The following is a 12,356-nucleotide window of genomic DNA, read 5'->3' on the forward strand; positions in this document are numbered from 1 at the left end:
CTGTCTCTATGTGTTGCCAATTTGTACTTCCCAAGCGCTTAGTACAGTGCTCTGCACATAGTAAGCGCTCAATAAATACGATTGATTGATTGATTGATTGATTGATTGATAGGAGACACTTTTGGGGGGAAAAGTGAGATATGCATTTTCAAGAAAGTCCTTGGGTCAAACTACCCCTCAGGCCTTCATTGTGTAGTGCTGGTGTATGGTTTTGGCTGATCTATGTGAGCTGGTTTTAGTTCTTATTCCTGCTAGCTCATACCATGTGCTGAATATCAGGATTAAGCCGCATGTTATTTACACATCCTTTCACCTAGAGCACAGGTGTAACAAGAATAAATGAAGTTAGCCTTCTCACTGGTTCAAGACATCTTGCTGCCTCTGTTTCTGGCTTTATGGAGACTTGATGATGTGGAGTTAGCAATAATCTTACAGTTATAGCCCTCCTCTGATGGAGTGTTAGCCATGTGGGTTTGTTTGTGTTGGAATAAAATGGGAAATGTGTAGTACAAAGTGCACACTACAAAGTGATACTTGTAAAATAAAGCACTTTCAAGATTGTATAATGTTTACTGTAGGTCATCAAATACATCCCCTGCTATGAAAGAGTGCCTTTGTTCTTAAGCTCTCCTTTTACTTGTTTCATCTTTCACAAAAGGAAATGTCCTTATCTGTGCTTAACCATTCTCACACAAACTATAATCTTCAGCTTGTATCTGTATTATTTCTGGGGAAAATACATCATTCTATATGAACAGACATAAATCCCAAGCAAAATATATTACAAATGCATTAATCTGCAATGGTACGGCTCTTAAACATGTTTTGTGCAGGCTTCAAATCCCTTCATTGTTTGTCAGAGTCCAAAATGTGGTTACCCTAAAGAATCTGGATGTTTTAAAATGTAAATGAAAAGGTAGGCTCTGAAGGTATCAGGGTCCTTTCCATCATCCACTTTGAAGATTACATCAGCTTCAAAGAAAAATAGAAAATGAAGGCAACCGGCAGAGGCTTCTTAAACTACAGCTGTGAAATCTGTATGGCTTAGAGCTTCTAGATGAGTTTGTACCACAAAGTGAATGGATAAATGGCCCATGTGAATGTATTCCCGGCTGATAGAAAAATGTAGCTTTAACTATTTTTCGGTGAGGGTTTACAACTCCGTTGTAGGGCTTTATGATATTTGTTCACGCAGAGCTCCATTTTTATAGCACAGAGATGGAGACAACAATAATGATGCTTTACTGGTTTCCTCCCCTTGTCTCGAGTTTAGTTTCTCTGAGTCCTCTTTTGTTGGTTGGTTCGTTGGTTGACTGTTTGTCTATTTAGACTGGAAATCCATCGGCAGGAGCTTTCTCTAAACACTAGAGAGGCTCACTTAGGGTACTGTTGGTTCTGCACCAATGCTAGAGAACAGCAGTTCAAATGCTCTAAGGATGAAGCAGGAAGTGCCACCCTTTTTAGACTTAAATGACTTCATGGGGCTCTTCTTTGTTAATTGTTTAATCACAAATTTCGCTTATTGTTGTTTACATGCGCTTTTTCAACTTTTGAATACAATTTATTTCTATTTTGCCAAGCTTTCTGTAATGCCAATTTAGAAACAAGCCTATTGTCTTACACACATTTTCTGTACTGTCAAGAATGGAAAACAGGACCAGAGTGCCTGCGTGTCTGATGGAAGAAAAGAAAAAGGACAAATTGTCCCTAACAGTTGGAATGGCACCTTGCAATCTAGTCCCTCCTTCCAGTAAGGTAGGAATTGCTCCTACCAGGCTGTCTCAAGATGAATAAGATATTCATTTATTCAATCATATTTATTGAGCGCTTACTGTGTGCAGAGCACTGCTCTAAGATATGCACTGATACTTTACAGATGAGGTAACTGAGGCCCAGAGAAGTGAAGTGACTTGCCCAAAGTCACACAGCTGACAAGTGGTGGAGCCAGGATTTGAACCCATGACCTCGGATTCCAAAGCCCGGGCTCTTCCCACTGAGCCACGCTGCTTCCCAAGTAACTAGCTACAAAGAAAGCTAGCTGGGAAACCAACTGAAATGAAATGAAATCAAGGGATAAACTAACTGGCAGGAAACATGTCTACCAACTCTGTTTTACTTTCCCAAGCTTGTAGTATGCTGCTCTGTACGCAGTAAGCACTCAATCAACACCACTGATTGATTTGATTAATGAGAATGAACCTAGGCAGTATCCTGACTGTGGTCACCATTTAATTGCTCTCTTGCTCTGCAGGCACTAGCAAGTCCCTGTGCCTTTCTAAGCCTCGATTTCTCTGTCCTTTAAAAGGGACTGTAGAGCGGGGACAAAAAGCCCTTCAAGATGTCTTGTGGAAATTTAGAAATAAAGGTTCAGAGATCTGATCACAAGTCCATTTCTGAAGCTTGGCCAATTCATTCAGACCACTTGGTTCCCTTGGAGATACAAAAGAGTTAAAAGAGCTCAAGAAATGTGGTACTTCTCACTGGTAAGACTGGAGTCAGTTTTGGTGAAATTATTTGAGATGCCATATGAAGAAAATCCTGGAGCCTGACTCTCGTCCAAGACTCCCGAGATCCCACACCCTATCTGGAGGACTCTGGAGAGATTGGAAACCTCCCTCCACCCACTTCTCTTGTTCTATGAAGCAGGTGTATATTTGCATCCGATGGAGTTTCACCTCCCGATCAGTCAGCAGCGATCTGTGCCTCCACCTGGTTGGCTAACATGGTTCTTTGTCATGTCAAAGGGAGCAGTGGCGACTGCACTAATGACAAAAATCCCTAGTCACACAGGGTCACTGCCTGGCAGAATCCTGAGCCATACTTCCAGTCGGTGCTGGTTCTTTCTCCCACCCTGGGGCAAGGTCCTTGCAATAGATGGGGGGAAGAGAGGAGAGGAGAGTGGGAACACATTTCATCCACATATACACTTGTCTTACGCTGTTGAGTCATCTCCGACCCATAGCGACATCTCTCCCAGAACGCCCCGCCTCCATCTGCAATCGTTCTGTTAGTGATCTATAGAGTTTTCTTGGTAAAGATACAAAAGTGGTTTATTCATTCATTCAATCATATTTATTGAGCACTTACTGTGTGCAGAGCAATGTACTAAGCGCTTGGGAAGTACAAGTTGGAAACATATAGAGACGGTCCCTACCCAACAGTGGGCTCACAGTCTAGAAGAACATTTTGAAAGACTGAACTAACATTTTAGTGTGAAATCAGCAAGATTATCATTGCCTCCTCTGCACAGTAAACTTGAGTCACCACCCTCGACTCTCTCCTATGCTGCTGCTGCCCAGCACAGGTGAGTTTTGACTTGTAGCAGATTGCCTTCCACTTGCTAGCCACGGCCCAAGCTAGAAACAGAAAGGGTAGGCCTCTGCTTGACTCTCTCTCCTGTAACTGAGACTGGTAGAGTACTGGAAACTCTCCAGGTGTGAAACTGAGAGGGGCACATATAAACAGTCATATTTAAATTGGAATTTCATAAAGCAGTACCATCTCCTCAAACTGCACCCTCCAGATAGAATCAACTTTTTTTTGGAAAGTAAATGCAGAGCCCCAAATCAAGTGCTTCTTGACAGCCCCTTGGTTTAATTTTCAATCAAACCAATGGGAATTTTCAACTAGGGTAATATTTCCAGCTCGGCCATCTTTATTTAAAATGCTAAACATCATCATTAGTTTCCTGGGAAATGGCATCTTCCCACAAGGCCTTACTGGCCTGGAAGTCAGTCAGTTTGACACTGATAGGTAGGGTTCATATCAAACCCTTATCTGCTCTGATTTCTGATAAACTAATAGGCTAATTGTGCCTTATCTGCTGGTCCATTTTGTTGGAAACAGCCATTCCCTGACCTGTCAGTCAATTGCCTCTCTGTTTAAACAGCTCCTTTTCATTGTTTAAATAAGAGCGCTATAAGCACTCTGGATAATAATGTTCTAAAGAAACAGCTCCCCTATATTACAGTATATTAGCATTATGAAAATGAATTTTGACTGGGCCCTTGTTTACTCAGAGATTGGAAGAAGAAGCAAGGGTAAGGGGAATAGGCTGGGGATAAGTGGAAAGACCTATCGTGTTGTTTTTGGAGCAATCTGACCTGCTAATATCAGGGTTCCTGGGCATGTTCTGAGGTGACACGAATGATGACATAGATTCAAAACCGTAAGTTTTGTCTGGGATCTGTCCCATGTAACTGGAGTGGCCTTGTGAACATTCTGATCAGAAATAGATTTTTTTTTCCAGTGGAAAAATCCTCCCTAAAAAGTTACTTGCCCCAAGCGGAAGTGGCTAATCTTAATATTATATGCCACTCATTAAAATAAGCACTGGACCATTTATCCAGGGTGAAAAAAAATTCAAGTTGTTGGCAAAAATCAGGCAATACGTGTAGGTAAATTGGATCCTCAAAAGGATCTATGTTTTGGTAGAAATCTTTGGTGTGTTTGTGGTAGCAGATGACTATTTCTTAGCCTAGTTATCCAGGCAATGGATGAAGGAAGTGCATCTGGGAGAAGGAGAAATATAGAAATCCTACTGCAGGCCAAATGAAACAATAATAGTGGTGGTATTTGTGTAGCACTTACTATGTGCGAAGCACTGTTCTAAGCGCTCGAGGGGATACAAGGTGCTCAGGTTGTCCCACATGGGGCTCACAGTCTTAATCCCCATTTTACAGATGAGGTAACTGAGGCACAGAGAAGTTAAGTGGCTTGCCCAAGGTCACACAGCTGACAAGTGGTGGAGTTGGGATTTGAACCCATGACCTCTGACTCCCAAGCCCGCACTGTTTCCACTGAGCCATGCTGCTTCCCCTACTGTGTAGGCCTAATGAATATATCCTGTATGTATGTATATATATATACACAGTATATCCCAAATCCCAGTATATCCCACATTACACACACACACACATACTGTGTGACTTTTGGCAAGTCACTTAACTTCTCTGTGTCTCACTTTCCTCATCTGCAAAATGGGGATTCAATATCTACTCTCCCTCCTACTCAGAGTGTGAGCTCCATGTGGGATCTGATTATCCTTCTCGACTCTTAGAAGAGTGCTTAGCACATAGTAAGGACTTAATCAATACCCTAATCATTATTCTATAAAAATCTGCTATGCATCGGGGGGAACAGCATGGCATAATGGATAGAGCACGGGCCTGGGAGACAGCAAGTTATGGGTTCTAATTCTGGCTCTGCCACTTGTCTGCTGTGTGAGCATGGGCAAGTCACTTCACTTCTCTGGGCCTCAGTTACCTCATCTGTAAAATGGGGACTGAGAATGTGAGCCCCACGAGGGACAGGGCTGTGTCCAATCTGATTTGTTCGTGTCCACCCCAGTGCTTAGTATAGTGCCTGACACATAAAAAGCGCTTAATACCATAATTATTAGAGAAGCAGTGTGACTTAGTGGAAAGAGCCCGGGCTTGGGAGTCAGAGGACATGGGTTCTAATCCCAGCTCCACCACTTGTTCGTTCATTCATTCAATTGTATTTTTTGTGTGCAGTGTGACCTTGGAAAGTCACTTCTTCTCTGTGCCTCAGTTACCTCATCCGTAAAACGGGGATTGAGACTCTGAGCCCCACGCGGGACAGGGACTGTATCCAATCAATTTGCTTGTATATACCCCAGTGCTTAGTACAGTGTCTGGCACAGAGTAAGCACTTAAAAAAATACCATTATTATTATTATTATAATAACTTCCAGCACTTTAATCGCTTCTTTCCTGCAGAGTCACATTCCCAAACTCTTTGTTACTGGACAAGTCTTACCCACCCTCCATCACTACCCACTCAACCTGCTTGACCTACCAATGACCTGCCCAGTTGCCAATTTTCCTTTGGACCTCCCTCCTTCAACCTTCCAAGCACTGCCCTTTCCTAGAAAGCTCCTCCCCCTATCAGCTTCCTCTGTAAGGCCCCGGATACAGTGTGTTAGATGAATCGATGTTAATAATAGCACAACATCCTTTTTGTTGAAATGACTCTTTGACAGTCAGTTCAAGGTGCTCAAGTTTGAAATGCGGTGCATGCGAATGTGGATTGCTGTACAACCAAACTGATTCTTGACCTAAGGCAGCTCGAGCTTTTTGTGTTTGCTAATTTTGAAAGACACTTTAAAGTTTCCCCTTGAGGATCTTTCTTGTTCGGAGTATCTTTTCTCTGAAAAAGCATTTTATGCCACTTTTATTCCAGAGGAATCCTCTTCTGAGTTTGAAAGGGGGATGAAGATTACTCTGTTGGATTGCTTTGTTATTGGATCTTTGTAAAGAGCTTTTAAATCCTATTAACTGTTTGCATGTGTAAACATGAGGACCAGTAGTAGAGTGGATTTCCATGCACTTGTCATACATCCGGGTGTCTTGCAGGGCAGCTAGAGTAGAAACCTATTGGTTGGTGAATTTATGTCAGCAATTTTAAATAGATGTTGGTTGCAAGGCATTGTCATGATTTCTGAACTAATATTGTTGGAGGCTGTTCACTCTGCAAGGTAGAGATTTCTGTCATGTAAATTTGTATCCACTTGAACAATGGTGACTCCTTGGGCCCCACCTCTCTTGGGGTGCTACTCAAGTATCCCAGATTTGAGGTACCTGATTTGGGGGGAGATCTGCTCCAAATGGCTCATCACTTTTTCCTCCTCCCCTACATTGACACTCAGGGAAGTGAACATCCATGTGGATGTTCCTGATGACGTCCCCATCATCAACATCCTTTCACTCCTCAACTCTGTGGGCCTCTACCCACCGCACCTCACCCACTCACCAATTTGGTCACACTCTGCATCTCATCACCACTAGTAATCATTTCTAACATCACTTTCTGACCACCACCTTCTAATCTGAATTCTCGCCCACACCATCCCTCCATGCATAACTGTTTTCTTTCCCTAGAGATCTCCCATCTGTAGACTCATCCCCCAGCAATTATCCCAGGTTATCATGCCCCACTTAGACGTCCTAGTGACTCACCCTCTCTTGCTACACAAATCCATGTCCTCGATACTATTCACTCCCCCAAACTCAACTCCCTCAGCCCTCTGTCACTCATCAGTCAATTGTGTTTTTTGCGCACTTACTGTGTACAGAACACTGTACTAAGTGTGTGGGTGAGTACAATACAACAATAAACAGACACATTCCCTGCCCAAAGTGTGCTTACAGTCTACTAAGTCAATTCTGTATTCCAGCCCCCAGCCCTGGATCACTTCCTCTGCTCCTTCCCAGGCCAGATATCATTCACTAATTCAATCAATCATATTTAATGAGTGCTTACCATGTGCAGAGCACTGTACTAAGTGCTTACATCATCTGCTTCCTGAGCAGGACCAGGGAGGGACAGACAGAGCTTTGCTCACTTTTAACTCTCCAGGGGGCTAAATCTTCTGGACACCATCATTTTGTTTTCCTTACAATTCTCTTTTTCTTAGAATGACTCTGGGGCAGGCATTCCTGCCATATCTGGTTGAGGCATGTTGAGCTCCAAACCTTTTTTTTTCCCAGGTCATTTTTTCCCAGCCTACATTGGGCACAATCCAGAGGAGAGGAAAAATGAGTCAAAAAATTCATCACAGTAAGTGGATGTACCTACGAGAAGAGGTTTGAAGAGAAGGGCCACCCTAAGAAGTATACAACTGACTAGAACTGAGTATCCAGCTGGGTCTGCCCAGCTGCTATTCTGAGATAGGTGCAATGCCAGCACCCCTCCCTTTTTTATTTCTGTTGGTCAGGGTGGGGGCGGAAGGGGGAAGAAGACAATTTATGAAAGCTCTTAGAAGAACAGGATCAAAGACTATCTCCTCCGCTGACTTCTCCTGCCAAGGTTCTGTGCCTTTAATGGGGGCCAAAGGGGACAGACTCAAAGCTAGCTGCTGCACCCCCAGTGCAATACCAGCTATTGCTTGCCAGGAGCCATCAAAGTTCAGTGTTTTTGTGCTCATTAACATGCCACTGCCACCCAAGCGAAGGTGGCCATGGCAGGAGAACATGGAGAGGCCCCCAGGGCAGCAGTAATAATGGGAAAGGAGAATGAGAACTTGGCAGGAGAGGTGTAGAACAGCAGAGCCTTGCTGAGAAAGGTGACCTGGCATTGATGGGGAGAAAGTTGCCAGCACCTGGAGTACCAGAAACATTCCCAGACTCCTCCTTCTAGTATGGATTTAACTTAGTTTTGGTGGGCTTGGGGAAGTCATTGAAAAAAAACCCCTATGTCCTCCTTGTGAAATTCTACCTTCCTGTGAGAGAAGCAGCATGGCCTAGTGGATAGAGCACGGGTCTGGGAATCAGAAGGTTATGGGTTCTAATGCTGGCTCTGTCAGTTGTCTGTTGTGTGACCTGGGGCAAGTCACTTCACTACTCTGGGCCTCAGTTACCTCATCTGTAAAATGGGGACTGAGACTGTGAGCCCCATGTGAGACAGGGATTGGGTCCAACCCGATTTGCTGTATCCACCCCGGTGCTTAGTACAGTGCCTGACATGTAGTAAGCCTTTAACAAATACCACAATTATTATCATCATTATTATTATTATTGTTATAAGGAGGTCTGGCAATCTTTCCAGTTCCCATTATGAGCACTTGGGCAACCCCCTTTAAAGAGAAGTGTTGCATAAATGAGAAGGGTGTTATGCTATTGTCTGTGGCACTTGGTTAAACAAGTGATACTACAAGTATATAATTTTGAAAAGGGCATTTTGTTAGTGGATTATTTCTGCAGAGGCCGCTAGGCAGATGTTTAAGCCACACTATTCCTCACATGTAACTTGAAAAAGACTATTTGTGACTAAAATGCCAATTATCTTATACCTGAGGCACAAATGTAAGACACATTACAGACGTGTATTTTGGGACATTCTTTCAAAACAATTAATCGCTAAGTTTGGCACATAGTCTGTTGAATGAACTTCAGTACCAAACAAGAGGCATTTGGAACTCCTGTAAACAACAGAAGCCCAAAAAAAGAAAGTCAGTATTTAAAAAGAAACCTTTTTTCATTGACTATGTATAAATACATTTTGTGAAGATAAAGAGCAGAATAGCTATTACATATGTATTCTAAATCAACCTGGGAAAACACTTTAATTCAGGAATGACCCTGTGAAAGCTCAAGCTATTATTGCACTGATTCAGCTCAGGATTTGATTGTCTTTCTGTTCTTCTTCAATAGGCCACTCACCTTTTAAAGCTATTAATGCTGAGTGATAACAGTAGTTTCTCAAGGAATAGGCCAGGTCATTTCTAACATACCTTGGAAGTTTTTTTTTAAAAAAGAATCCATATGTATTTAATCCCCTTGAGTCATTATTCACAAATGTTAATGGACAATTCTCTTCAGAATTTTAGACAACTACAATGCAGTACCATTCAGGTATTTTTCTCGATAACTAATGAACCCCCCACTTTGGTTTATTTGACTGCAGAGTCAACAAGCGATTTCAGAAGTGAGTTAGTCTAGGTAGACTGCCTTGCTGGGTGGCTTGCAATTGCACTTATGTGTACAATAAAGAGGACCTCGAAATACCCCAGGAACAGTAAAAGATCCCTCATTAAATTCTAATAATGAGGAACTGAGCTAAGATGAAGTTAGGGCCACACAGGGAGGCAACAGAATTGCAACAGAATTGTCGTTAACTCCTTGAACTCTATCTATGTGTCCTATCCTTACTCCATTAACGTTGTTTCAAGAAGGCATTTAGATTTATCATGAACTAGAGTGTGACATGCTTTCTACCAATGGGATTCACAGTGGAGGGGAAAAAATAATCAATATTTTTGTGCAGGCAAAAGCACCTCTGGGAGTCCATTCAGCTAATGAGGATGGCATTTAAGATGATACCAACAGAATACTGAATATACATTTGGGAAGCACAAAATAGAGAAGTGACCCATTCTCTGCCCACAAGGAGCTTACACTCCAATGGAGATGATAGGAAAATATTTACAAATATAGTAATCTAAGTAACTGAACATATATTTCAATTTTTTGTATCTACGTGCTCAGGATAAGTATAGAGAAGTGTCTAAGTCCAAGAGATGGCTGGCGGTTTTGTACAACTAAGGTAACTAATTAGGGAAGGCTTGTTGGAGTAGGTGAGATATTTATGAGGGCATTGAATGTGGGGAGTGCTGTGGTCTCTCAGATTTGGGTAGGGAGGGAATTCCAGGCAGGTGGAGTGATGGGACAAGAGAGCAAAGAATGGTTAGATTATCTTGAGAGGAGCAAACAGAATAAGCCGGGGAGAAGCAGGTCAATAGAGTAGATTTGTAAGATAGGGTGAGTTGTCAGTAAGCCTTGAAGATGAGTTTGAGGTGAAGGGAATGGAAGCTGTTCCTAAAGGCTCCTATTAATCCTTAGGAACCCTAATTCAAAGGGAGGGAGGACAGTCTTCCTTGTAAGGGGTTTGTGTCCTGGGTGTCTGTGTCCCTGGTGCCACCTGGGAAGGAGATGTCTTCTGGGTTTAGCAGCATCTAAACTTGCTGGATGCTTCTCCAAGTCAGGCACAGGGTATTCCTTCTCTCCTTCCTCATCATGGAACTAGGGAAGGTCAAGTGGAGATGGCAAAGCTCAAAAACTTTCCTTACTGCAAGAGCCAAAAGCTTTTCAGAAACATCATTTTCCTGGAAGGATAATGAAACCAATTTCCTCGTGGTGTTTGTTTTTTAACTTGAAAAACAATTGACGGGTAAAACTCTTTCGGATAGATGATTTAGCTAAGTAGCTGGATCACAGAGATGGTGGGGGCAATTTTCAACATATGAGTCCAGACTGCAGACTTGAAAAGGGACTTTGTAAGACTGAAAAACAAAGTGGGTTCCAAAGGAAGCTTAATTTGGAGATGAACTAGCCTGTCTCAGGATACACGTACTTTCTGTCGAAGTTGCGGGGGCAAGGATGGAGGACAGAATTCTGCACTGTGAAGGCAAACACAGGCTAGGTCTACTCAGCCCAAAGCAAAGTGGAGAGTTGGCAACTATCAAGTGAATTTGTGCAATGTAGATGGCTGAACATAACTATTCAGGATTTTTTAAAAATCCACTTTATGCTCTGCCACTTTTATCCATTTATCCATATTATCTTTCTTCCCATTGATCTAAAAAATCCAAGTACAAAATTAATTGATTTTAAATAGGAAAAGAAGATTAAATAATCATCGAGAGCTGACATACCATGATAAACAGATATTAGTATTACTTATATAGAGAGTTTATGCTTCGTTATAATTTGCTTAGCACTCTGGACACATCATTTTTCATCATATACTTTGAATGAGGGAAAGATACACTTTATAAGAATCTTCCACGCCTGTATTACAGCATCATTCTCTCTTAATAGCCTTCTGGCTATCCACATGCTTCACAGTAGAAATTATCTGCCAAAATCACTTAATGTAGGACATATCATTGAACTGTAAGAAGAAGTCTATATTATACTGTGTCCTTTTTCTCTTGCACTGTCTTTATTTATTCATAAATCAAACCAGGTAACTCCTTTTTCTGTACCCCAAAATTCCTATCCAATAAACAAATTATCCAGTTTCTCTTACAGTGGATATTGTGATCATATTTTTAGTACCCTGAAAATATTTTCAATACGCAATTTCTCATCCAGCAGCCCTCAACAAAGATTATTTGATCAATTGGAATTGCCGATGGTACTTAATCAAGATTTCCCAGGATCCTAACAACCTTAATTTCATTTTCTCTTTCACTGGCCCTAGAAGTCAGATGGACTCTTGGTGCAGCCAGACTCCTGGGTGAACCAAGGATTGCAACTGAATGTATTTCTTTTCTCCCAATACTGTCGTATTAGAAATACTTATTAAGGAATTCTGCTGTGTCTATGTTCCAAATAGTACCTGAAAAGACTCTTTTTGTGGTTTTGTTAAAGGATCAGCACAATATACAGAATGAAGGAAAGAAAAAAAAAATCTGTAATGCTGATTAGCAGCCACTTAGACTAATACAATGCCATGTTTCTTAAAAAAAAGTTGTAATGGTCTGAAACATAATAGCTTTTTCAATGCCTGTACTCTTCCAGGGGTTCAAGCACAAGGATCACAGGTGATCCGTGTGTGTGTGTGTGTGTGTGTGTGTGTGTGTGTGTGTGTGTGTGTGAGAGAGAGAGAGAGAGAGAGAGAGATATGTTTGGCGCCGACCTCTTAAATCAATTAATTTCCTTCCAGAATGCTCCAGTTCTTGCTTATGGTAATTGTACCTCATCACCTCCCACCTCCAAGTGCTTTGTTAACATTTCTGCTTTATTTTCCACTGTTTAAATAATCCCAAGTCTACTACTAAATAATGCTTCACAGGAGAACAGATGCAGTGCAGTGCACGTTGGGATAGCTGT

At 41.9% G+C, this 12,356-nt stretch overlaps 1 non-coding gene across 1 annotated transcript; it reads right to left on the bottom strand.

The window, feature by feature from the left end:
• Nucleotides 1-3,314: 3,314 nt before the first annotated feature.
• Nucleotides 3,315-3,452, bottom strand: LOC119924560. The gene has a single exon (XR_005449267.1). It is a non-coding gene; the product is annotated as a small nucleolar RNA SNORA7 (small nucleolar RNA).
• Between the last annotated feature and the right edge of the window lie 8,904 nt (nucleotides 3,453-12,356).

This window comes from Tachyglossus aculeatus, chromosome 2 (assembly GCF_015852505.1).
Source record: "Tachyglossus aculeatus isolate mTacAcu1 chromosome 2, mTacAcu1.pri, whole genome shotgun sequence".
In the NCBI taxonomy this organism is placed as follows: Eukaryota; Metazoa; Chordata; class Mammalia; order Monotremata; family Tachyglossidae; genus Tachyglossus; species Tachyglossus aculeatus.